The sequence below is a fragment of the Limanda limanda genome, chromosome 4 (assembly GCF_963576545.1).
Source record: "Limanda limanda chromosome 4, fLimLim1.1, whole genome shotgun sequence".
Lineage (NCBI taxonomy): Eukaryota > Metazoa > Chordata > Actinopteri > Pleuronectiformes > Pleuronectidae > Limanda > Limanda limanda.
The window spans coordinates 23,261,483-23,284,008 of record NC_083639.1 but is presented as its reverse complement, the minus strand read 5'-3'; the positions used below and the strand labels follow the sequence as shown (position 1 = coordinate 23,284,008).

General features: G+C 43.9%; 18 non-coding genes across 18 annotated transcripts; all 18 read right to left on the bottom strand.

Annotated features, from left to right (window-relative positions):
* Window positions 1-65: 65 nt before the first annotated feature.
* Window positions 66-138, bottom strand: trnav-cac (transfer RNA valine (anticodon CAC)). The gene has a single exon. It is a non-coding gene; the product is annotated as a tRNA-Val (tRNA).
* Window positions 139-651: 513 nt separating this feature from the next.
* trnav-aac (transfer RNA valine (anticodon AAC)) lies at window positions 652-724 on the bottom strand. Its single transcript has one exon. It is a non-coding gene; the product is annotated as a tRNA-Val (tRNA).
* Window positions 725-1,199: 475 nt separating this feature from the next.
* On the bottom strand, window positions 1,200-1,271 carry trnad-guc (transfer RNA aspartic acid (anticodon GUC)). The gene has a single exon. It is a non-coding gene; the product is annotated as a tRNA-Asp (tRNA).
* Window positions 1,272-2,354: 1,083 nt separating this feature from the next.
* On the bottom strand, window positions 2,355-2,427 carry trnav-aac (transfer RNA valine (anticodon AAC)). Its single transcript has one exon. It is a non-coding gene; the product is annotated as a tRNA-Val (tRNA).
* A 475-nt stretch (window positions 2,428-2,902) lies between these two features.
* On the bottom strand, window positions 2,903-2,974 carry trnad-guc (transfer RNA aspartic acid (anticodon GUC)). Its single transcript has one exon. It is a non-coding gene; the product is annotated as a tRNA-Asp (tRNA).
* Window positions 2,975-4,057: 1,083 nt separating this feature from the next.
* Window positions 4,058-4,130, bottom strand: trnav-aac (transfer RNA valine (anticodon AAC)). The gene has a single exon. It is a non-coding gene; the product is annotated as a tRNA-Val (tRNA).
* Window positions 4,131-4,605: 475 nt separating this feature from the next.
* Window positions 4,606-4,677, bottom strand: trnad-guc (transfer RNA aspartic acid (anticodon GUC)). Its single transcript has one exon. It is a non-coding gene; the product is annotated as a tRNA-Asp (tRNA).
* Window positions 4,678-5,760: 1,083 nt separating this feature from the next.
* Window positions 5,761-5,833, bottom strand: trnav-aac (transfer RNA valine (anticodon AAC)). The gene has a single exon. It is a non-coding gene; the product is annotated as a tRNA-Val (tRNA).
* Window positions 5,834-6,308: 475 nt separating this feature from the next.
* On the bottom strand, window positions 6,309-6,380 carry trnad-guc (transfer RNA aspartic acid (anticodon GUC)). The gene has a single exon. It is a non-coding gene; the product is annotated as a tRNA-Asp (tRNA).
* Window positions 6,381-7,463: 1,083 nt separating this feature from the next.
* On the bottom strand, window positions 7,464-7,536 carry trnav-aac (transfer RNA valine (anticodon AAC)). Its single transcript has one exon. It is a non-coding gene; the product is annotated as a tRNA-Val (tRNA).
* A 475-nt stretch (window positions 7,537-8,011) lies between these two features.
* Window positions 8,012-8,083, bottom strand: trnad-guc (transfer RNA aspartic acid (anticodon GUC)). The gene has a single exon. It is a non-coding gene; the product is annotated as a tRNA-Asp (tRNA).
* Window positions 8,084-9,166: 1,083 nt separating this feature from the next.
* trnav-aac (transfer RNA valine (anticodon AAC)) lies at window positions 9,167-9,239 on the bottom strand. Its single transcript has one exon. It is a non-coding gene; the product is annotated as a tRNA-Val (tRNA).
* A 475-nt stretch (window positions 9,240-9,714) lies between these two features.
* trnad-guc (transfer RNA aspartic acid (anticodon GUC)) lies at window positions 9,715-9,786 on the bottom strand. Its single transcript has one exon. It is a non-coding gene; the product is annotated as a tRNA-Asp (tRNA).
* A 1,631-nt stretch (window positions 9,787-11,417) lies between these two features.
* trnad-guc (transfer RNA aspartic acid (anticodon GUC)) lies at window positions 11,418-11,489 on the bottom strand. Its single transcript has one exon. It is a non-coding gene; the product is annotated as a tRNA-Asp (tRNA).
* Window positions 11,490-13,120: 1,631 nt separating this feature from the next.
* On the bottom strand, window positions 13,121-13,192 carry trnad-guc (transfer RNA aspartic acid (anticodon GUC)). The gene has a single exon. It is a non-coding gene; the product is annotated as a tRNA-Asp (tRNA).
* Window positions 13,193-14,822: 1,630 nt separating this feature from the next.
* trnad-guc (transfer RNA aspartic acid (anticodon GUC)) lies at window positions 14,823-14,894 on the bottom strand. The gene has a single exon. It is a non-coding gene; the product is annotated as a tRNA-Asp (tRNA).
* Window positions 14,895-16,525: 1,631 nt separating this feature from the next.
* On the bottom strand, window positions 16,526-16,597 carry trnad-guc (transfer RNA aspartic acid (anticodon GUC)). Its single transcript has one exon. It is a non-coding gene; the product is annotated as a tRNA-Asp (tRNA).
* Window positions 16,598-18,228: 1,631 nt separating this feature from the next.
* trnad-guc (transfer RNA aspartic acid (anticodon GUC)) lies at window positions 18,229-18,300 on the bottom strand. The gene has a single exon. It is a non-coding gene; the product is annotated as a tRNA-Asp (tRNA).
* Window positions 18,301-22,526: the final 4,226 nt, after the last annotated feature.

Sequence of the window (22,526 nt, the reverse complement as noted above, 5' to 3'; positions counted from 1 at the left end):
TATATCAAACGGAGACACAGAAGTTGGGTCCCAAGTAGTTTGACTAAAGCATCATCGCACAAAGATGTTTCTGCCCAGTTTCGAGCTGGGGACCTTTCGCGTGTGAAGCGAACGTGATAACCACTACACTACAGAAACTGACATGTCACCAAGCACCTCTGCTTGACCCACAAATACGTGTGGGTCCAATTTGTTTTTCTCGTTAGAGTAGCCACATCCGAATGTTAGGAATTTGTTACATTGAGCTCTTTGTGAAAACTGAAGTATAGCTTACTGTCCCAAATCTCTCACAAAGAGAAGAAACAAGCGACATAACATACCTCTGTCTTCTGTTCAACAAGCAGTTCAGAATCTCTAATGCTGCCTCCATTTGGGAGGTTCCTCTCTTTGCTGGTGTCTGCTTTCAAACCCCTGGGATGAGCCTTGCATGACCTTGGCTTGAGCTTGAGGGTGACAGACAAAGCAGTGACAGACTGAGAGATAACGGAAAGTTTGCCATTCCTAGAGTTTCTCAAATTCGACGCCGCATCTGCAAAATCACACTCAATGTGGATGACAGCAATGGCGAATGGAGATGCTATGAGTCACATACATTTTCTGCCAGAACATTCTGACCTCACTGTGTTGGAAAATAGTTGAGACATAGGAAGTTGTTTCTGCCCAGTTTCGAGCTGGGGACCTTTCGCGTGTTAAGCGAACGTGATAACCACTACACTACAGAAACAGACGTAGCATGATCCCCTTTGGCCTGACACTGGAAAATACACCATAACCGCCGAGTCTCATAAGTATTTTTATGAGAAGAGCCAAATCGGATTCATAAGAATTTGGTACAAGGAGTCCTTTGAGATTTCAGAAGAGAGATTCAAAACTGGACTGAAGTCACCAATAGGGTAAAGGCTCAATGTACGCTGTGACCACGTGGCATATTCACTTTTGAGGTACACGCCTTACATGCAAGCAACCAGCAAATAACATCAGTTTAGACTCAATCTGATGGTGGCAATATGTGACCCATTCTCAAAGAGAGCAGGCAGGTTGTGTGTGGTTGTTGTGATCCAGGTACCACTGTTACTACATTAATGGTTGAAGGCAGTTGTTTCGGGGGATGGGATTAAAGCCTAACCTTGAGAGCTGCATACTGGAGCATTACTTCTGATTTGCCCTGTTGTGAAGATTGAGTAGAAAACAAAGATGGACTCCTCGTCGGGGAATCGAACCCCGGTCTTCCGCGTGACAGGCGGAGATACTTGCCACTATACTAACGAGGACTGCTTCACTGCAAAACTCGGCCATTTCTAAAAAAAGGTGGCGCTGTTCTGACTTTTAATACATTGTACTCTTTCTGTTGGGGGGATGATGAGAAATCTTTTGGTGAACTGGCTTTCTACTCCAGTAAACTGGATTTTGAAAAGGACTGAGGACTTACATTGGCGACTTTGTGTACACTGAATTTGCAAAGATTTCATATATGCTCAGAGTATACTGCATTTGGGATGAATACTGAACCCAACTGGGCCTTAATAGTCATCTGGGAGGTTCTTCTCTTTGCTGGTGTCTCCTTTCAAAACCCCTGGAATAAGCCTTGCCATCCCAATTTTTTCTCAATGTTGCCACCACATCTTTAAAAACACTCTCACTGTGAAAAACATCAAGTGTTATTGTCTTCATGGATCCTTGGAACAACAGTCTCTGAAACCCAGTATATCAAACGGAGACACAGAAGTTGGGTCCCAAGTAGTTTGACTAAAGCATCATCGCACAAAGATGTTTCTGCCCAGTTTCGAGCTGGGGACATTTCGCGTGTGAAGCGAACGTGATAACCACTACACTACAGAAACTGACATGTCACCAAGCACCTCTGCTTGACCCACAAATACGTGTGGGTCCAATTTGTTTTTCTCGTTAGAGTAGCCACATCCGAATGTTAGGAATTTGTTACATTGAGCTCTTTGTGAAAACTGAAGTATAGCTTACTGTCCCAAATCTCTCACAAAGAGAAGAAACAAGCGACATAACATACCTCTGTCTTCTGTTCAACAAGCAGTTCAGAATCTCTAATGCTGCTTCCATTTGGGAGGTTCCTCTCTTTGCTGGTGTCTGCTTTCAAACCCCTGGGATGAGCTTTGCATGACCTTGGCTTGAGCTTGAGGGTGACAGACAAAGCAGTGACAGACTGAGAGATAACGGAAAGTTTGCCATTCCTAGAGTTTCTCAAATTCGACGCCGCATCTGCAAAATCACGCTCAATGTGGATGACAGCAATGGCGAATGGAGATGCTATGAGTCACATACATTTTCTGCCAGAACATTCTGACCTCACTGTGTTGGAAAATAGTTGAGACATAGGAAGTTGTTTCTGCCCAGTTTCGAGCTGGGGACCTTTCGCGTGTTAAGCGAACGTGATAACCACTACACTACAGAAACAGACGTAGCATGATCCCCTTTGGCCTGACACTGGAAAATACACCATAACCACCGAGTCTCATAAGTATTTTTATGAGAAGAGCCAAATCGGATTCATAAGAATTTGGTACAAGGAGTCCTTTGAGATTTCAGAAGAGAGATTCAAAACTGGACTGAAGTCACCAATAGGGTAAAGGCTCAATGTACGCTGTGACCACGTGGCTTATTCACTTTTGAGGTACACGCCTTACATGCAAGCAACCAGCAAATAACATAAGTTTAGACTCAATCTGATGGTGGCAATATGTGACCCATTCTCAAAGAGAGCAGGCAAGTTGTGTGTGGTTGTTGTGATCCAGGTACCACTGTTACTACATTAATGGTTGAAGGCAGTTGTTTCGGGGGATGGGATTAAAGCCTAACCTTGAGAGCTGCATACTGGAGCATTACTTCTGATTTGCCCTGTTGTGAAGATTGAGTAGAAAACAAAGATGGACTCCTCGTCGGGGAATCGAACCCCGGTCTTCCGCGTGACAGGCGGAGATACTTGCCACTATACTAACGAGGACTGCTTCACTGCAAAACTCGGCCATTTCTAAAAAAAGGTGGCGCTGTTCTGACTTTTAATACATTGTACTCTTTCTGTTGGGGGGATGATGAGAAATCTTTTGGTGAACTGGCTTTCTACTCCAGTAAACTGGATTTTGAAAAGGACTGAGGACTTACATTGGCGACTTTGTGTACACTGAATTTGCAAAGATTTCATATATGCTCAGAGTATACTGCCTTTGGGATGAATACTGAACCCAACTGGGCCTTAATAGTCATCTGGGAGGTTCTTCTCTTTGCTGGTGTCTCCTTTCAAAACCCCTGGAATAAGCCTTGCCATCCCAATTTTTTCTCAATGTTGCCACCACATCTTTAAAAAAACTCTCACTGTGAAAAACATCAAGTGTTATTGTCTTCATGGATCCTTGGAACAACAGTCTCTGAAACCCAGTATATCAAACGGAGACACAAAAGTTGGGTCCCAAGTAGTTTGACTAAAGCATCATCGCACAAAGATGTTTCTGCCCAGTTTCGAGCTGGGGACCTTTCGCGTGTGAAGCGAACGTGATAACCACTACACTACAGAAACTGACATGTCACCAAGCACCTCTGCTTGACCCACAAATACGTGTGGGTCCAATTTGTTTTTCTCGTTAGAGTAGCCACATCCGAATGTTAGGAATTTGTTACATTGAGCTCTTTGTGAAAACTGAAGTATAGCTTACTGTCCCAAATCTCTCACAAAGAGAAGAAACAAGCGACATAACATACCTCTGTCTTCTGTTCAACAAGCAGTTCAGAATCTCTAATGCTGCCTCCATTTGGGAGGTTCCTCTCTTTGCTGGTGTCTGCTTTCAAACCCCTGGGATGAGCCTTGCATGACCTTGGCTTGAGCTTGAGGGTGACAGACAAAGCAGTGACAGACTGAGAGATAACGGAAAGTTTGCCATTCCTAGAGTTTCTCAAATTCGACGCCGCATCTGCAAAATCACACTCAATGTGGATGACAGCAATGGCGAATGGAGATGCTATGAGTCACATACATTTTCTGCCAGAACATTCTGACCTCACTGTGTTGGAAAATAGTTGAGACATAGGAAGTTGTTTCTGCCCAGTTTCGAGCTGGGGACCTTTCGCGTGTTAAGCGAACGTGATAACCACTACACTACAGAAACAGACGTAGCATGATCCCCTTTGGCCTGACACTGGAAAATACACCATAACCACCGAGTCTCATAAGTATTTTTATGAGAAGAGCCAAATCGGATTCATAAGAATTTGGTACAAGGAGTCCTTTGAGATTTCAGAAGAGAGATTCAAAACTGGACTGAAGTCACCAATAGGGTAAAGGCTCAATGTACGCTGTGACCACGTGGCATATTCACTTTTGAGGTACACGCCTTACATGCAAGCAACCAGCAAATAACATCAGTTTAGACTCAATCTGATGGTGGCAATATGTGACCCATTCTCAAAGAGAGCAGGCAGGTTGTGTGTGGTTGTTGTGATCCAGGTACCACTGTTACTACATTAATGGTTGAAGGCAGTTGTTTCGGGGGATGGGATTAAAGCCTAACCTTGAGAGCTGCATACTGGAGCATTACTTCTGATTTGCCCTGTTGTGAAGATTGAGTAGAAAACAAAGATGGACTCCTCGTCGGGGAATCGAACCCCGGTCTTCCGCGTGACAGGCGGAGATACTTGCCACTATACTAACGAGGACTGCTTCACTGCAAAACTCGGCCATTTCTAAAAAAAGGTGGCGCTGTTCTGACTTTTAATACATTGTACTCTTTCTGTTGGGGGGATGATGAGAAATCTTTTGGTGAACTGGCTTTCTACTCCAGTAAACTGGATTTTGAAAAGGACTGAGGACTTACATTGGCGACTTTGTGTACACTGAATTTGCAAAGATTTCATATATGCTCAGAGTATACTGCATTTGGGATGAATACTGAACCCAACTGGGCCTTAATAGTCATCTGGGAGGTTCTTCTCTTTGCTGGTGTCTCCTTTCAAAACCCCTGGAATAAGCCTTGCCATCCCAATTTTTTCTCAATGTTGCCACCACATCTTTAAAAACACTCTCACTGTGAAAAACATCAAGTGTTATTGTCTTCATGGATCCTTGGAACAACAGTCTCTGAAACCCAGTATATCAAACGGAGACACAGAAGTTGGGTCCCAAGTAGTTTGACTAAAGCATCATCGCACAAAGATGTTTCTGCCCAGTTTCGAGCTGGGGACCTTTCGCGTGTGAAGCGAACGTGATAACCACTACACTACAGAAACTGACATGTCACCAAGCACCTCTGCTTGACCCACAAATACGTGTGGGTCCAATTTGTTTTTCTCGTTAGAGTAGCCACATCCGAATGTTAGGAATTTGTTACATTGAGCTCTTTGTGAAAACTGAAGTATAGCTTACTGTCCCAAATCTCTCACAAAGAGAAGAAACAAGCGACACAACATACCTCTGTCTTCTGTTCAACAAGCAGTTCAGAATCTCTAATGCTGCTTCCATTTGGGAGGTTCCTCTCTTTGCTGGTGTCTGCTTTCAAACCCCTGGGATGAGCTTTGCATGACCTTGGCTTGAGCTTGAGGGTGACAGACAAAGCAGTGACAGACTGAGAGATAACGGAAAGTTTGCCATTCCTAGAGTTTCTCAAATTCGACGCCGCATCTGCAAAATCACGCTCAATGTGGATGACAGCAATGGCGAATGGAGATGCTATGAGTCACATACATTTTCTGCCAGAACATTCTGACCTCACTGTGTTGGAAAATAGTTGAGACATAGGAAGTTGTTTCTGCCCAGTTTCGAGCTGGGGACCTTTCGCGTGTTAAGCGAACGTGATAACCACTACACTACAGAAACAGACGTAGCATGATCCCCTTTGGCCTGACACTGGAAAATACACCATAACCACCGAGTCTCATAAGTATTTTTATGAGAAGAGCCAAATCGGATTCATAAGAATTTGGTACAAGGAGTCCTTTGAGATTTCAGAAGAGAGATTCAAAACTGGACTGAAGTCACCAATAGGGTAAAGGCTCAATGTACGCTGTGACCACGTGGCTTATTCACTTTTGAGGTACACGCCTTACATGCAAGCAACCAGCAAATAACATCAGTTTAGACTCAATCTGATGGTGGCAATATGTGACCCATTCTCAAAGGGAGCAGGCAGGTTGTGTGTGGTTGTTGTGATCCAGGTACCACTGTTACTACATTAATGGTTGAAGGCAGTTGTTTCGGGGGATGGGATTAAAGCCTAACCTTGAGAGCTGCATACTGGAGCATTACTTCTGATTTGCCCTGTTGTGAAGATTGAGTAGAAAACAAAGATGGACTCCTCGTCGGGGAATCGAACCCCGGTCTTCCGCGTGACAGGCGGAGATACTTGCCACTATACTAACGAGGACTGCTTCACTGCAAAACTCGGCCATTTCTAAAAAAAGGTGGCGCTGTTCTGACTTTTAATACATTGTACTCTTTCTGTTGGGGGGATGATGAGAAATCTTTTGGTGAACTGGCTTTCTACTCCAGTAAACTGGATTTTGAAAAGGACTGAGGACTTACATTGGCGACTTTGTGTACACTGAATTTGCAAAGATTTCATATATGCTCAGAGTATACTGCATTTGGGATGAATACTGAACCCAACTGGGCCTTAATAGTCATCTGGGAGGTTCTTCTCTTTGCTGGTGTCTCCTTTCAAAACCCCTGGAATAAGCCTTGCCATCCCAATTTTTTCTCAATGTTGCCACCACATCTTTAAAAACACTCTCACTGTGAAAAACATCAAGTGTTATTGTCTTCATGGATCCTTGGAACAACAGTCTCTGAAACCCAGTATATCAAACGGAGACACAGAAGTTGGGTCCCAAGTAGTTTGACTAAAGCATCATCGCACAAAGATGTTTCTGCCCAGTTTCGAGCTGGGGACATTTCGCGTGTGAAGCGAACGTGATAACCACTACACTACAGAAACTGACATGTCACCAAGCACCTCTGCTTGACCCACAAATACGTGTGGGTCCAATTTGTTTTTCTCGTTAGAGTAGCCACATCCGAATGTTAGGAATTTGTTACATTGAGCTCTTTGTGAAAACTGAAGTATAGCTTACTGTCCCAAATCTCTCACAAAGAGAAGAAACAAGCGACATAACATACCTCTGTCTTCTGTTCAACAAGCAGTTCAGAATCTCTAATGCTGCTTCCATTTGGGAGGTTCCTCTCTTTGCTGGTGTCTGCTTTCAAACCCCTGGGATGAGCCTTGCATGACCTTGGCTTGAGCTTGAGGGTGACAGACAAAGCAGTGACAGACTGAGAGATAACGGAAAGTTTGCCATTCCTAGAGTTTCTCAAATTCGACGCCGCATCTGCAAAATCACACTCAATGTGGATGACAGCAATGGCGAATGGAGATGCTATGAGTCACATACATTTTCTGCCAGAACATTCTGACCTCACTGTGTTGGAAAATAGCTGAGACATAGGAAGTTGTTTCTGCCCAGTTTCGAGCTGGGGACCTTTCGCGTGTTAAGCGAACGTGATAACCACTACACTACAGAAACAGACGTAGCATGATCCCCTTTGGCCTGACACTGGAAAATACACCATAACCACCGAGTCTCATAAGTATTTTTATGAGAAGAGCCAAATCGGATTCATAAGAATTTGGTACAAGGAGTCCTTTGAGATTTCAGAAGAGAGATTCAAAACTGGACTGAAGTCACCAATAGGGTAAAGGCTCAATGTAAGCTGTGACCACGTGGCTTATTCACTTTTGAGGTACACGCCTTACATGCAAGCAACCAGCAAATAACATCAGTTTAGACTCAATCTGATGGTGGCAATATGTGACCCATTCTCAAAGGGAGCAGGCAGGTTGTGTGTGGTTGTTGTGATCCAGGTACCACTGTTACTACATTAATGGTTGAAGGCAGTTGTTTCGGGGGATGGGATTAAAGCCTAACCTTGAGAGCTGCATACTGGAGCATTACTTCTGATTTGCCCTGTTGTGAAGATTGAGTAGAAAACAAAGATGGACTCCTCGTCGGGGAATCGAACCCCGGTCTTCCGCGTGACAGGCGGAGATACTTGCCACTATACTAACGAGGACTGCTTCACTGCAAAACTCGGCCATTTCTAAAAAAAGGTGGCGCTGTTCTGACTTTTAATACATTGTACTCTTTCTGTTGGGGGGATGATGAGAAATCTTTTGGTGAACTGGCTTTCTACTCCAGTAAACTGGATTTTGAAAAGGACTGAGGACTTACATTGGCGACTTTGTGTACACTGAATTTGCAAAGATTTCATATATGCTCAGAGTATACTGCCTTTGGGATGAATACTGAACCCAACTGGGCCTTAATAGTCATCTGGGAGGTTCTTCTCTTTGCTGGTGTCTCCTTTCAAAACCCCTGGAATAAGCCTTGCCATCCCAATTTTTTCTCAATGTTGCCACCACATCTTTAAAAAAACTCTCACTGTGAAAAACATCAAGTGTTATTGTCTTCATGGATCCTTGGAACAACAGTCTCTGAAACCCAGTATATCAAACGGAGACACAGAAGTTGGGTCCCAAGTAGTTTGACTAAAGCATCATCGCACAAAGATGTTTCTGCCCAGTTTCGAGCTGGGGACCTTTCGCGTGTGAAGCGAACGTGATAACCACTACACTACAGAAACTGACATGTCACCAAGCACCTCTGCTTGACCCACAAATACGTGTGGGTCCAATTTGTTTTTCTCGTTAGAGTAGCCACATCCGAATGTTAGGAATTTGTTACATTGAGCTCTTTGTGAAAACTGAAGTATAGCTTACTGTCCCAAATCTCTCACAAAGAGAAGAAACAAGCGACATAACATACCTCTGTCTTCTGTTCAACAAGCAGTTCAGAATCTCTAATGCTGCCTCCATTTGGGAGGTTCCTCTCTTTGCTGGTGTCTGCTTTCAAACCCCTGGGATGAGCCTTGCATGACCTTGGCTTGAGCTTGAGGGTGACAGACAAAGCAGTGACAGACTGAGAGATAACGGAAAGTTTGCCATTCCTAGAGTTTCTCAAATTCGACGCCGCATCTGCAAAATCACACTCAATGTGGATGACAGCAATGGCGAATGGAGATGCTATGAGTCACATACATTTTCTGCCAGAACATTCTGACCTCACTGTGTTGGAAAATAGTTGAGACATAGGAAGTTGTTTCTGCCCAGTTTCGAGCTGGGGACCTTTCGCGTGTTAAGCGAACGTGATAACCACTACACTACAGAAACAGACGTAGCATGATCCCCTTTGGCCTGACACTGGAAAATACACCATAACCACCGAGTCTCATAAGTATTTTTATGAGAAGAGCCAAATCGGATTCATAAGAATTTGGTACAAGGAGTCCTTTGAGATTTCAGAAGAGAGATTCAAAACTGGACTGAAGTCACCAATAGGGTAAAGGCTCAATGTAAGCTGTGACCACGTGGCTTATTCACTTTTGAGGTACACGCCTTACATGCAAGCAACCAGCAAATAACATCAGTTTAGACTCAATCTGATGGTGGCAATATGTGACCCATTCTCAAAGGGAGCAGGCAGGTTGTGTGTGGTTGTTGTGATCCAGGTACCACTGTTACTACATTAATGGTTGAAGGCAGTTGTTTCGGGGGATGGGATTAAAGCCTAACCTTGAGAGCTGCATACTGGAGCATTACTTCTGATTTGCCCTGTTGTGAAGATTGAGTAGAAAACAAAGATGGACTCCTCGTCGGGGAATCGAACCCCGGTCTTCCGCGTGACAGGCGGAGATACTTGCCACTATACTAACGAGGACTGCTTCACTGCAAAACTCGGCCATTTCTAAAAAAAGGTGGCGCTGTTCTGACTTTTAATACATTGTACTCTTTCTGTTGGGGGGATGATGAGAAATCTTTTGGTGAACTGGCTTTCTACTCCAGTAAACTGGATTTTGAAAAGGACTGAGGACTTACATTGGCGACTTTGTGTACACTGAATTTGCAAAGATTTCATATATGCTCAGAGTATACTGCATTTGGGATGAATACTGAACCCAACTGGGCCTTAATAGTCATCTGGGAGGTTCTTCTCTTTGCTGGTGTCTCCTTTCAAAACCCCTGGAATAAGCCTTGCCATCCCAATTTTTTCTCAATGTTGCCACCACATCTTTAAAAACACTCTCACTGTGAAAAACATCAAGTGTTATTGTCTTCATGGATCCTTGGAACAACAGTCTCTGAAACCCAGTATATCAAACGGAGACACAGAAGTTGGGTCCCAAGTAGTTTGACTAAAGCATCATCGCACAAAGATGTTTCTGCCCAGTTTCGAGCTGGGGACCTTTCGCGTGTGAAGCGAACGTGATAACCACTACACTACAGAAACTGACATGTCACCAAGCACCTCTGCTTGACCCACAAATACGTGTGGGTCCAATTTGTTTTTCTCGTTAGAGTAGCCACATCCGAATGTTAGGAATTTGTTACATTGAGCTCTTTGTGAAAACTGAAGTATAGCTTACTGTCCCAAATCTCTCACAAAGAGAAGAAACAAGCGACATAACATACCTCTGTCTTCTGTTCAACAAGCAGTTCAGAATCTCTAATGCTGCTTCCATTTGGGAGGTTCCTCTCTTTGCTGGTGTCTGCTTTCAAACCCCTGGGATGAGCCTTGCATGACCTTGGCTTGAGCTTGAGGGTGACAGACAAAGCAGTGACAGACTGAGAGATAACGGAAAGTTTGCCATTCCTAGAGTTTCTCAAATTCGACGCCGCATCTGCAAAATCACACTCAATGTGGATGACAGCAATGGCGAATGGAGATGCTATGAGTCACATACATTTTCTGCCAGAACATTCTGACCTCACTGTGTTGGCAAATAGCTGAGACATAGGAAGTTGTTTCTGCCCAGTTTCGAGCTGGGGACCTTTCGCGTGTTAAGCGAACGTGATAACCACTACACTACAGAAACAGACGTAGCATGATCCCCTTTGGCCTGACACTGGAAAATACACCATAACCACCGAGTCTCATAAGTATTTTTATGAGAAGAGCCAAATCGGATTCATAAGAATTTGGTACAAGGAGTCCTTTGAGATTTCAGAAGAGAGATTCAAAACTGGACTGAAGTCACCAATAGGGTAAAGGCTCAATGTACGCTGTGACCACGTGGCTTATTCACTTTTGAGGTACACGCCTTACATGCAAGCAACCAGCAAATAACATCAGTTTAGACTCAATCTGATGGTGGCAATATGTGACCCATTCTCAAAGAGAGCAGGCAGGTTGTGTGTGGTTGTTGTGATCCAGGTACCACTGTTACTACATTAATGGTTGAAGGCAGTTGTTTCGGGGGATGGGATTAAAGCCTAACCTTGAGAGCTGCATACTGGAGCATTACTTCTGATTTGCCCTGTTGTGAAGATTGAGTAGAAAACAAAGATGGACTCCTCGTCGGGGAATCGAACCCCGGTCTTCCGCGTGACAGGCGGAGATACTTGCCACTATACTAACGAGGACTGCTTCACTGCAAAACTCGGCCATTTCTAAAAAAAGGTGGCGCTGTTCTGACTTTTAATACATTGTACTCTTTCTGTTGGGGGGATGATGAGAAATCTTTTGGTGAACTGGCTTTCTACTCCAGTAAACTGGATTTTGAAAAGGACTGAGGACTTACATTGGCGACTTTGTGTACACTGAATTTGCAAAGATTTCATATATGCTCAGAGTATACTGCATTTGGGATGAATACTGAACCCAACTGGGCCTTAATAGTCATCTGGGAGGTTCTTCTCTTTGCTGGTGTCTCCTTTCAAAACCCCTGGAATAAGCCTTGCCATCCCAATTTTTTCTCAATGTTGCCACCACATCTTTAAAAACACTCTCACTGTGAAAAACATCAAGTGTTATTGTCTTCATGGATCCTTGGAACAACAGTCTCTGAAACCCAGTATATCAAACGGAGACACAGAAGTTGGGTCCCAAGTAGTTTGAATAAAGCATCATCGCACAAAGATGTTTCTGCCCAGTTTCGAGCTGGGGACCTTTCGCGTGTGAAGCGAACGTGATAACCACTACACTACAGAAACTGACATGTCACCAAGCACCTCTGCTTGACCCACAAATACGTGTGGGTCCAATTTGTTTTTCTCGTTAGAGTAGCCACATCCGAATGTTAGGAATTTGTTACATTGAGCTCTTTGTGAAAACTGAAGTATAGCTTACTGTCCCAAATCTCTCACAAAGAGAAGAAACAAGCGACATAACATACCTCTGTCTTCTGTTCAACAAGCAGTTCAGAATCTCTAATGCTGCTTCCATTTGGGAGGTTCCTCTCTTTGCTGGTGTCTGCTTTCAAACCCCTGGGATGAGCCTTGCATGACCTTGGCTTGAGCTTGAGGGTGACAGACAAAGCAGTGACAGACTGAGAGATAACGGAAAGTTTGCCATTCCTAGAGTTTCTCAAATTCGACGCCGCATCTGCAAAATCACACTCAATGTGGATAACAGCAATGGCGAATGGAGATGCTATGAGTCACATACATTTTCTGCCAGAACATTCTGACCTCACTGTGTTGGAAAATAGCTGAGACATAGGAAGTTGTTTCTGCCCAGTTTCGAGCTGGGGACCTTTCGCGTGTTAAGCGAACGTGATAACCACTACACTACAGAAACAGACGTAGCATGATCCCCTTTGGCCTGACACTGGAAAATACACCATAACCACCGAGTCTCATAAGTATTTTTATGAGAAGAGCCAAATCGGATTCATAAGAATTTGGTACAAGGAGTCCTTTGAGATTTCAGAAGAGAGATTCAAAACTGGACTGAAGTCACCAATAGGGTAAAGGCTCAATGTACGCTGTGACCACGTGGCTTATTCACTTTTGAGGTACACGCCTTACATGCAAGCAACCAGCAAATAACATCAGTTTAGACTCAATCTGATGGTGGCAATATGTGACCCATTCTCAAAGGGAGCAGGCAGGTTGTGTGTGGTTGTTGTGATCCAGGTACCACTGTTACTACATTAATGGTTGAAGGCAGTTGTTTCGGGGGATGGGATTAAAGCCTAACCTTGAGAGCTGCATACTGGAGCATTACTTCTGATTTGCCCTGTTGTGAAGATTGAGTAGAAAACAAAGATGGACTCCTCGTCGGGGAATCGAACCCCGGTCTTCCGCGTGACAGGCGGAGATACTTGCCACTATACTAACGAGGACTGCTTCACTGCAAAACTCGGCCATTTCTAAAAAAAGGTGGCGCTGTTCTGACTTTTAATACATTGTACTCTTTCTGTTGGGGGGATGATGAGAAATCTTTTGGTGAACTGGCTTTCTACTCCAGTAAACTGGATTTTGAAAAGGACTGAGGACTTACATTGGCGACTTTGTGTACACTGAATTTGCAAAGATTTCATATATGCTCAGAGTATACTGCATTTGGGATGAATACTGAACCCAACTGGGCCTTAATAGTCATCTGGGAGGTTCTTCTCTTTGCTGGTGTCTCCTTTCAAAACCCCTGGAATAAGCCTTGCCATCCCAATTTTTTCTCAATGTTGCCACCACATCTTTAAAAACACTCTCACTGTGAAAAACATCAAGTGTTATTGTCTTCATGGATCCTTGGAACAACAGTCTCTGAAACCCAGTATATCAAACGGAGACACAGAAGTTGGGTCCCAAGTAGTTTGACTAAAGCATCATCGCACAAAGATGTTTCTGCCCAGTTTCGAGCTGGGGACATTTCGCGTGTGAAGCGAACGTGATAACCACTACACTACAGAAACTGACATGTCACCAAGCACCTCTGCTTGACCCACAAATACGTGTGGGTCCAATTTGTTTTTCTCGTTAGAGTAGCCACATCCGAATGTTAGGAATTTGTTACATTGAGCTCTTTGTGAAAACTGAAGTATAGCTTACTGTCCCAAATCTCTCACAAAGAGAAGAAACAAGCGACATAACATACCTCTGTCTTCTGTTCAACAAGCAGTTCAGAATCTCTAATGCTGCTTCCATTTGGGAGGTTCCTCTCTTTGCTGGTGTCTGCTTTCAAACCCCTGGGATGAGCTTTGCATGACCTTGGCTTGAGCTTGAGGGTGACAGACAAAGCAGTGACAGACTGAGAGATAACGGAAAGTTTGCCATTCCTAGAGTTTCTCAAATTCGACGCCGCATCTGCAAAATCACGCTCAATGTGGATGACAGCAATGGCGAATGGAGATGCTATGAGTCACATACATTTTCTGCCAGAACATTCTGACCTCACTGTGTTGGAAAATAGTTGAGACATAGGAAGTTGTTTCTGCCCAGTTTCGAGCTGGGGACCTTTCGCGTGTTAAGCGAACGTGATAACCACTACACTACAGAAACAGACGTAGCATGATCCCCTTTGGCCTGACACTGGAAAATACACCATAACCACCGAGTCTCATAAGTATTTTTATGAGAAGAGCCAAATCGGATTCATAAGAATTTGGTACAAGGAGTCCTTTGAGATTTCAGAAGAGAGATTCAAAACTGGACTGAAGTCACCAATAGGGTAAAGGCTCAATGTACGCTGTGACCACGTGGCTTATTCACTTTGAGGTACACGCCTTACATGCAAGCAACCAGCAAATAACATCAGTTTAGACTCAATCTGATGGTGGCAATATGTGACCCATTCTCAAAGAGAGCAGGCAGGTTGTGTGTGGTTGTTGTGATCCAGGTACCACTGTTACTACATTAATGGTTGAAGGCAGTTGTTTCGGGGGATGGGATTAAAGCCTAACCTTGAGAGCTGCATACTGGAGCATTACTTCTGATTTGCCCTGTTGTGAAGATTGAGTAGAAAACAAAGATGGACTCCTCGTCGGGGAATCGAACCCCGGTCTTCCGCGTGACAGGCGGAGATACTTGCCACTATACTAACGAGGACTGCTTCACTGCAAAACTCGGCCATTTCTAAAAAAAGGTGGCGCTGTTCTGACTTTTAATACATTGTACTCTTTCTGTTGGGGGGATGATGAGAAATCTTTTGGTGAACTGGCTTTCTACTCCAGTAAACTGGATTTTGAAAAGGACTGAGGACTTACATTGGCGACTTTGTGTACACTGAATTTGCAAAGATTTCATATATGCTCAGAGTATACTGCATTTGGGATGAATACTGAACCCAACTGGGCCTTAATAGTCATCTGGGAGGTTCTTCTCTTTGCTGGTGTCTCCTTTCAAAACCCCTGGAATAAGCCTTGCCATCCCAATTTTTTCTCAATGTTGCCACCACATCTTTAAAAACACTCTCACTGTGAAAAACATCAAGTGTTATTGTCTTCATGGATCCTTGGAACAACAGTCTCTGAAACCCAGTATATCAAACGGAGACACAGAAGTTGGGTCCCAAGTAGTTTGACTAAAGCATCATCGCACAAAGATGTTTCTGCCCAGTTTCGAGCTGGGGACCTTTCGCGTGTGAAGCGAACGTGATAACCACTACACTACAGAAACTGACATGTCACCAAGCACCTCTGCTTGACCCACAAATACGTGTGGGTCCAATTTGTTTTTCTCGTTAGAGTAGCCACATCCGAATGTTAGGAATTTGTTACATTGAGCTCTTTGTGAAAACTGAAGTATAGCTTACTGTCCCAAATCTCTCACAAAGAGAAGAAACAAGCGACATAACATACCTCTGTCTTCTGTTCAACAAGCAGTTCAGAATCTCTAATGCTGCTTCCATTTGGGAGGTTCCTCTCTTTGCTGGTGTCTGCTTTCAAACCCCTGGGATGAGCCTTGCATGACCTTGGCTTGAGCTTGAGGGTGACAGACAAAGCAGTGACAGACTGAGAGATAACGGAAAGTTTGCCATTCCTAGAGTTTCTCAAATTCGACGCCGCATCTGCAAAATCACACTCAATGTGGATGACAGCAATGGCGAATGGAGATGCTATGAGTCACATACATTTTCTGCCAGAACATTCTGACCTCACTGTGTTGGCAAATAGCTGAGACATAGGAAGTTGTTTCTGCCCAGTTTCGAGCTGGGGACCTTTCGCGTGTTAAGCGAACGTGATAACCACTACACTACAGAAACAGACGTAGCATGATCCCCTTTGGCCTGACACTGGAAAATACACCATAACCACCGAGTCTCATAAGTATTTTTATGAGAAGAGCCAAATCGGATTCATAAGAATTTGGTACAAGGAGTCCTTTGAGATTTCAGAAGAGAGATTCAAAACTGGACTGAAGTCACCAATAGGGTAAAGGCTCAATGTACGCTGTGACCACGTGGCTTATTCACTTTTGAGGTACACGCCTTACATGCAAGCAACCAGCAAATAACATCAGTTTAGACTCAATCTGATGGTGGCAATATGTGACCCATTCTCAAAGAGAGCAGGCAGGTTGTGTGTGGTTGTTGTGATCCAGGTACCACTGTTACTACATTAATGGTTGAAGGCAGTTGTTTCGGGGGATGGGATTAAAGCCTAACCTTGAGAGCTGCATACTGGAGCATTACTTCTGATTTGCCCTGTTGTGAAGATTGAGTAGAAAACAAAGATGGACTCCTCGTCGGGGAATCGAACCCCGGTCTTCCGCGTGACAGGCGGAGATACTTGCCACTATACTAACGAGGACTGCTTCACTGCAAAACTCGGCCATTTCTAAAAAAAGGTGGCGCTGTTCTGACTTTTAATACATTGTACTCTTTCTGTTGGGGGGATGATGAGAAATCTTTTGGTGAACTGGCTTTCTACTCCAGTAAACTGGATTTTGAAAAGGACTGAGGACTTACATTGGCGACTTTGTGTACACTGAATTTGCAAAGATTTCATATATGCTCAGAGTATACTGCATTTGGGATGAATACTGAACCCAACTGGGCCTTAATAGTCATCTGGGAGGTTCTTCTCTTTGCTGGTGTCTCCTTTCAAAACCCCTGGAATAAGCCTTGCCATCCCAATTTTTTCTCAATGTTGCCACCACATCTTTAAAAACACTCTCACTGTGAAAAACATCAAGTTTTATTGTCTTCATGGATCCTTGGAACAACAGTCTCTGAAACCCAGTATATCAAACGGAGACACAGAAGTTGGGTCCCAAGTAGTTTGACTAAAGCATCATCGCACAAAGATGTTTCTGCCCAGTTTCGAGCTGGGGACCTTTCGCGTGTGAAGCGAACGTGATAACCACTACACTACAGAAACTGACATGTCACCAAGCACCTCTGCTTGACCCACAAATACGTGTGGGTCCAATTTGTTTTTCTCGTTAGAGTAGCCACATCCGAATGTTAGGAATTTGTTACATTGAGCTCTTTGTGAAAACTGAAGTATAGCTTACTGTCCCAAATCTCTCACAAAGAGAAGAAACAAGCGACATAACATACCTCTGTCTTCTGTTCAACAAGCAGTTCAGAATCTCTAATGCTGCTTCCATTTGGGAGGTTCCTCTCTTTGCTGGTGTCTGCTTTCAAACCCCTGGGATGAGCCTTGCATGACCTTGGCTTGAGCTTGAGGGTGACAGACAAAGCAGTGACAGACTGAGAGATAACGGAAAGTTTGCCATTCCTAGAGTTTCTCAAATTCGACGCCGCATCTGCAAAATCACACTCAATGTGGATAACAGCAATGGCGAATGGAGATGCTATGAGTCACATACATTTTCTGCCAGAACATTCTGACCTCACTGTGTTGGAAAATAGCTGAGACATAGGAAGTTGTTTCTGCCCAGTTTCGAGCTGGGGACCTTTCGCGTGTTAAGCGAACGTGATAACCACTACACTACAGAAACAGACGTAGCATGATCCCCTTTGGCCTGACACTGGAAAATACACCATAACCACCGAGTCTCATAAGTATTTTTATGAGAAGAGCCAAATCGGATTCATAAGAATTTGGTACAAGGAGTCCTTTGAGATTTCAGAAGAGAGATTCAAAACTGGACTGAAGTCACCAATAGGGTAAAGGCTCAATGTAAGCTGTGACCACGTGGCTTATTCACTTTTGAGGTACACGCCTTACATGCAAGCAACCAGCAAATAACATCAGTTTAGACTCAATCTGATGGTGGCAATATGTGACCCATTCTCAAAGGGAGCAGGCAGGTTGTGTGTGGTTGTTGTGATCCAGGTACCACTGTTACTACATTAATGGTTGAAGGCAGTTGTTTCGGGGGATGGGATTAAAGCCTAACCTTGAGAGCTGCATACTGGAGCATTACTTCTGATTTGCCCTGTTGTGAAGATTGAGTAGAAAACAAAGATGGACTCCTCGTCGGGGAATCGAACCCCGGTCTTCCGCGTGACAGGCGGAGATACTTGCCACTATACTAACGAGGACTGCTTCACTGCAAAACTCGGCCATTTCTAAAAAAAGGTGGCGCTGTTCTGACTTTTAATACATTGTACTCTTTCTGTTGGGGGGATGATGAGAAATCTTTTGGTGAACTGGCTTTCTACTCCAGTAAACTGGATTTTGAAAAGGACTGAGGACTTACATTGGCGACTTTGTGTACACTGAATTTGCAAAGATTTCATATATGCTCAGAGTATACTGCATTTGGGATGAATACTGAACCCAACTGGGCCTTAATAGTCATCTGGGAGGTTCTTCTCTTTGCTGGTGTCTCCTTTCAAAACCCCTGGAATAAGCCTTGCCATCCCAATTTTTTCTCAATGTTGCCACCACATCTTTAAAAACACTCTCACTGTGAAAAACATCAAGTGTTATTGTCTTCATGGATCCTTGGAACAACAGTCTCTGAAACCCAGTATATCAAACGGAGACACAGAAGTTGGGTCCCAAGTAGTTTGACTAAAGCATCATCGCACAAAGATGTTTCTGCCCAGTTTCGAGCTGGGGACATTTCGCGTGTGAAGCGAACGTGATAACCACTACACTACAGAAACTGACATGTCACCAAGCACCTCTGCTTGACCCACAAATACGTGTGGGTCCAATTTGTTTTTCTCGTTAGAGTAGCCACATCCGAATGTTAGGAATTTGTTACATTGAGCTCTTTGTGAAAACTGAAGTATAGCTTACTGTCCCAAATCTCTCACAAAGAGAAGAAACAAGCGACATAACATACCTCTGTCTTCTGTTCAACAAGCAGTTCAGAATCTCTAATGCTGCTTCCATTTGGGAGGTTCCTCTCTTTGCTGGTGTCTGCTTTCAAACCCCTGGGATGAGCCTTGCATGACCTTGGCTTGAGCTTGAGGGTGACAGACAAAGAAGTGACAGACTGAGAGATAACGGAAAGTTTGCCATTCCTAGAGTTTCTCAAATTCGACGCCGCATCTGCAAAATCACACTCAATGTGGATGACAGCAATGGCGAATGGAGATGCTATGAGTCACATACATTTGCTGCCAGAACATTCTGACCTCACTGTGTTGGAAAATAGTTGAGACATAGGAAGTTGTTTCTGCCCAGTTTCGAGCTGGGGACCTTTCGCGTGTTAAGCGAACGTGATAACCACTACACTACAGAAACAGACGTAGCATGATCCCCTTTGGCCTGACACTGGAAAATACACCATAACCACCGAGTCTCATAAGTATTTTTATGAGAAGAGCCAAATCGGATTCATAAGAATTTGGTACAAGGAGTCCTTTGAGATTTCAGAAGAGAGATTCAAAACTGGACTGAAGTCACCAATAGGGTAAAGGCTCAATGTACGCTGTGACCACGTGGCTTATTCACTTTTGAGGTACACGCCTTACATGCAAGCAACCAGCAAATAACATCAGTTTAGACTCAATCTGATGGTGGCAATATGTGACCCATTCTCAAAGAGAGCAGGCAGGTTGTGTGTGGTTGTTGTGATCCAGGTACCACTGTTACTACATTAATGGTTGAAGGCAGTTGTTTCGGGGGATGGGATTAAAGCCTAACCTTGAGAGCTGCATACTGGAGCATTACTTCTGATTTGCCCTGTTGTGAAGATTGAGTAGAAAACAAAGATGGACTCCTCGTCGGGGAATCGAACCCCGGTCTTCCGCGTGACAGGCGGAGATACTTGCCACTATACTAACGAGGACTGCTTCACTGCAAAACTCGGCCATTTCTAAAAAAAGGTGGCGCTGTTCTGACTTTTAATACATTGTACTCTTTCTGTTGGGGGGATGATGAGAAATCTTTTGGTGAACTGGCTTTCTACTCCAGTAAACTGGATTTTGAAAAGGACTGAGGACTTACATTGGCGACTTTGTGTACACTGAATTTGCAAAGATTTCATATATGCTCAGAGTATACTGCATTTGGGATGAATACTGAACCCAACTGGGCCTTAATAGTCATCTGGGAGGTTCTTCTCTTTGCTGGTGTCTCCTTTCAAAACCCCTGGAATAAGCCTTGCCATCCCAATTTTTTCTCAATGTTGCCACCACATCTTTAAAAACACTCTCACTGTGAAAAACATCAAGTGTTATTGTCTTCATGGATCCTTGGAACAACAGTCTCTGAAACCCAGTATATCAAACGGAGACACAGAAGTTGGGTCCCAAGTAGTTTGACTAAAGCATCATCGCACAAAGATGTTTCTGCCCAGTTTCGAGCTGGGGACCTTTCGCGTGTGAAGCGAACGTGATAACCACTACACTACAGAAACTGACATGTCACCAAGCACCTCTGCTTGACCCACAAATACGTGTGGGTCCAATTTGTTTTTCTCGTTAGAGTAGCCACATCCGAATGTTAGGAATTTGTTACATTGAGCTCTTTGTGAAAACTGAAGTATAGCTTACTGTCCCAAATCTCTCACAAAGAGAAGAAACAAGCGACATAACATACCTCTGTCTTCTGTTCAACAAGCAGTTCAGAATCTCTAATGCTGCTTCCATTTGGGAGGTTCCTCTCTTTGCTGGTGTCTGCTTTCAAACCCCTGGGATGAGCCTTGCATGACCTTGGCTTGAGCTTGAGGGTGACAGACAAAGCAGTGACAGACTGAGAGATAACGGAAAGTTTGCCATTCCTAGAGTTTCTCAAATTCGACGCCGCATCTGCAAAATCACACTCAATGTGGATGACAGCAATGGCGAATGGAGATGCTATGAGTCACATACATTTTCTGCCAGAACATTCTGACCTCACTGTGTTGGCAAATAGCTGAGACATAGGAAGTTGTTTCTGCCCAGTTTCGAGCTGGGGACCTTTCGCGTGTTAAGCGAACGTGATAACCACTACACTACAGAAACAGACGTAGCATGATCCCCTTTGGCCTGACACTGGAAAATACACCATAACCACCGAGTCTCATAAGTATTTTTATGAGAAGAGCCAAATCAGATTCATAAGAATTTGGTACAAGGAGTCCTTTGAGATTTCAGAAGAGAGATTCAAAACTGGACTGAAGTCACCAATAGGGTAAAGGCTCAATGTACGCTGTGACCACGTGGCTTATTCACTTTTGAGGTACACGCCTTACATGCAAGCAACCAGCAAATAACATCAGTTTAGACTCAATCTGATGGTGGCAATATGTGACCCATTCTCAAAGAGAGCAGGCAGGTTGTGTGTGGTTGTTGTGATCCAGGTACCACTGTTACTACATTAATGGTTGAAGGCAGTTGTTTCGGGGGATGGGATTAAAGCCTAACCTTGAGAGCTGCATACTGGAGCATTACTTCTGATTTGCCCTGTTGTGAAGATTGAGTAGAAAACAAAGATGGACTCCTCGTCGGGGAATCGAACCCCGGTCTTCCGCGTGACAGGCGGAGATACTTGCCACTATACTAACGAGGACTGCTTCACTGCAAAACTCGGCCATTTCTAAAAAAAGGTGGCGCTGTTCTGACTTTTAATACATTGTACTCTTTCTGTTGGGGGGATGATGAGAAATCTTTTGGTGAACTGGCTTTCTACTCCAGTAAACTGGATTTTGAAAAGGACTGAGGACTTACATTGGCGACTTTGTGTACACTGAATTTGCAAAGATTTCATATATGCTCAGAGTATACTGCATTTGGGATGAATACTGAACCCAACTGGGCCTTAATAGTCATCTGGGAGGTTCTTCTCTTTGCTGGTGTCTCCTTTCAAAACCCCTGGAATAAGCCTTGCCATCCCAATTTTTTCTCAATGTTGCCACCACATCTTTAAAAACACTCTCACTGTGAAAAACATCAAGTTTTATTGTCTTCATGGATCCTTGGAACAACAGTCTCTGAAACCCAGTATATCAAACGGAGACACAGAAGTTGGGTCCCAAGTAGTTTGACTAAAGCATCATCGCACAAAGATGTTTCTGCCCAGTTTCGAGCTGGGGACCTTTCGCGTGTGAAGCGAACGTGATAACCACTACACTACAGAAACTGACATGTCACCAAGCACCTCTGCTTGACCCACAAATACGTGTGGGTCCAATTTGTTTTTCTCGTTAGAGTAGCCACATCCGAATGTTAGGAATTTGTTACATTGAGCTCTTTGTGAAAACTGAAGTATAGCTTACTGTCCCAAATCTCTCACAAAGAGAAGAAACAAGCGACATAACATACCTCTGTCTTCTGTTCAACAAGCAGTTCAGAATCTCTAATGCTGCTTCCATTTGGGAGGTTCCTCTCTT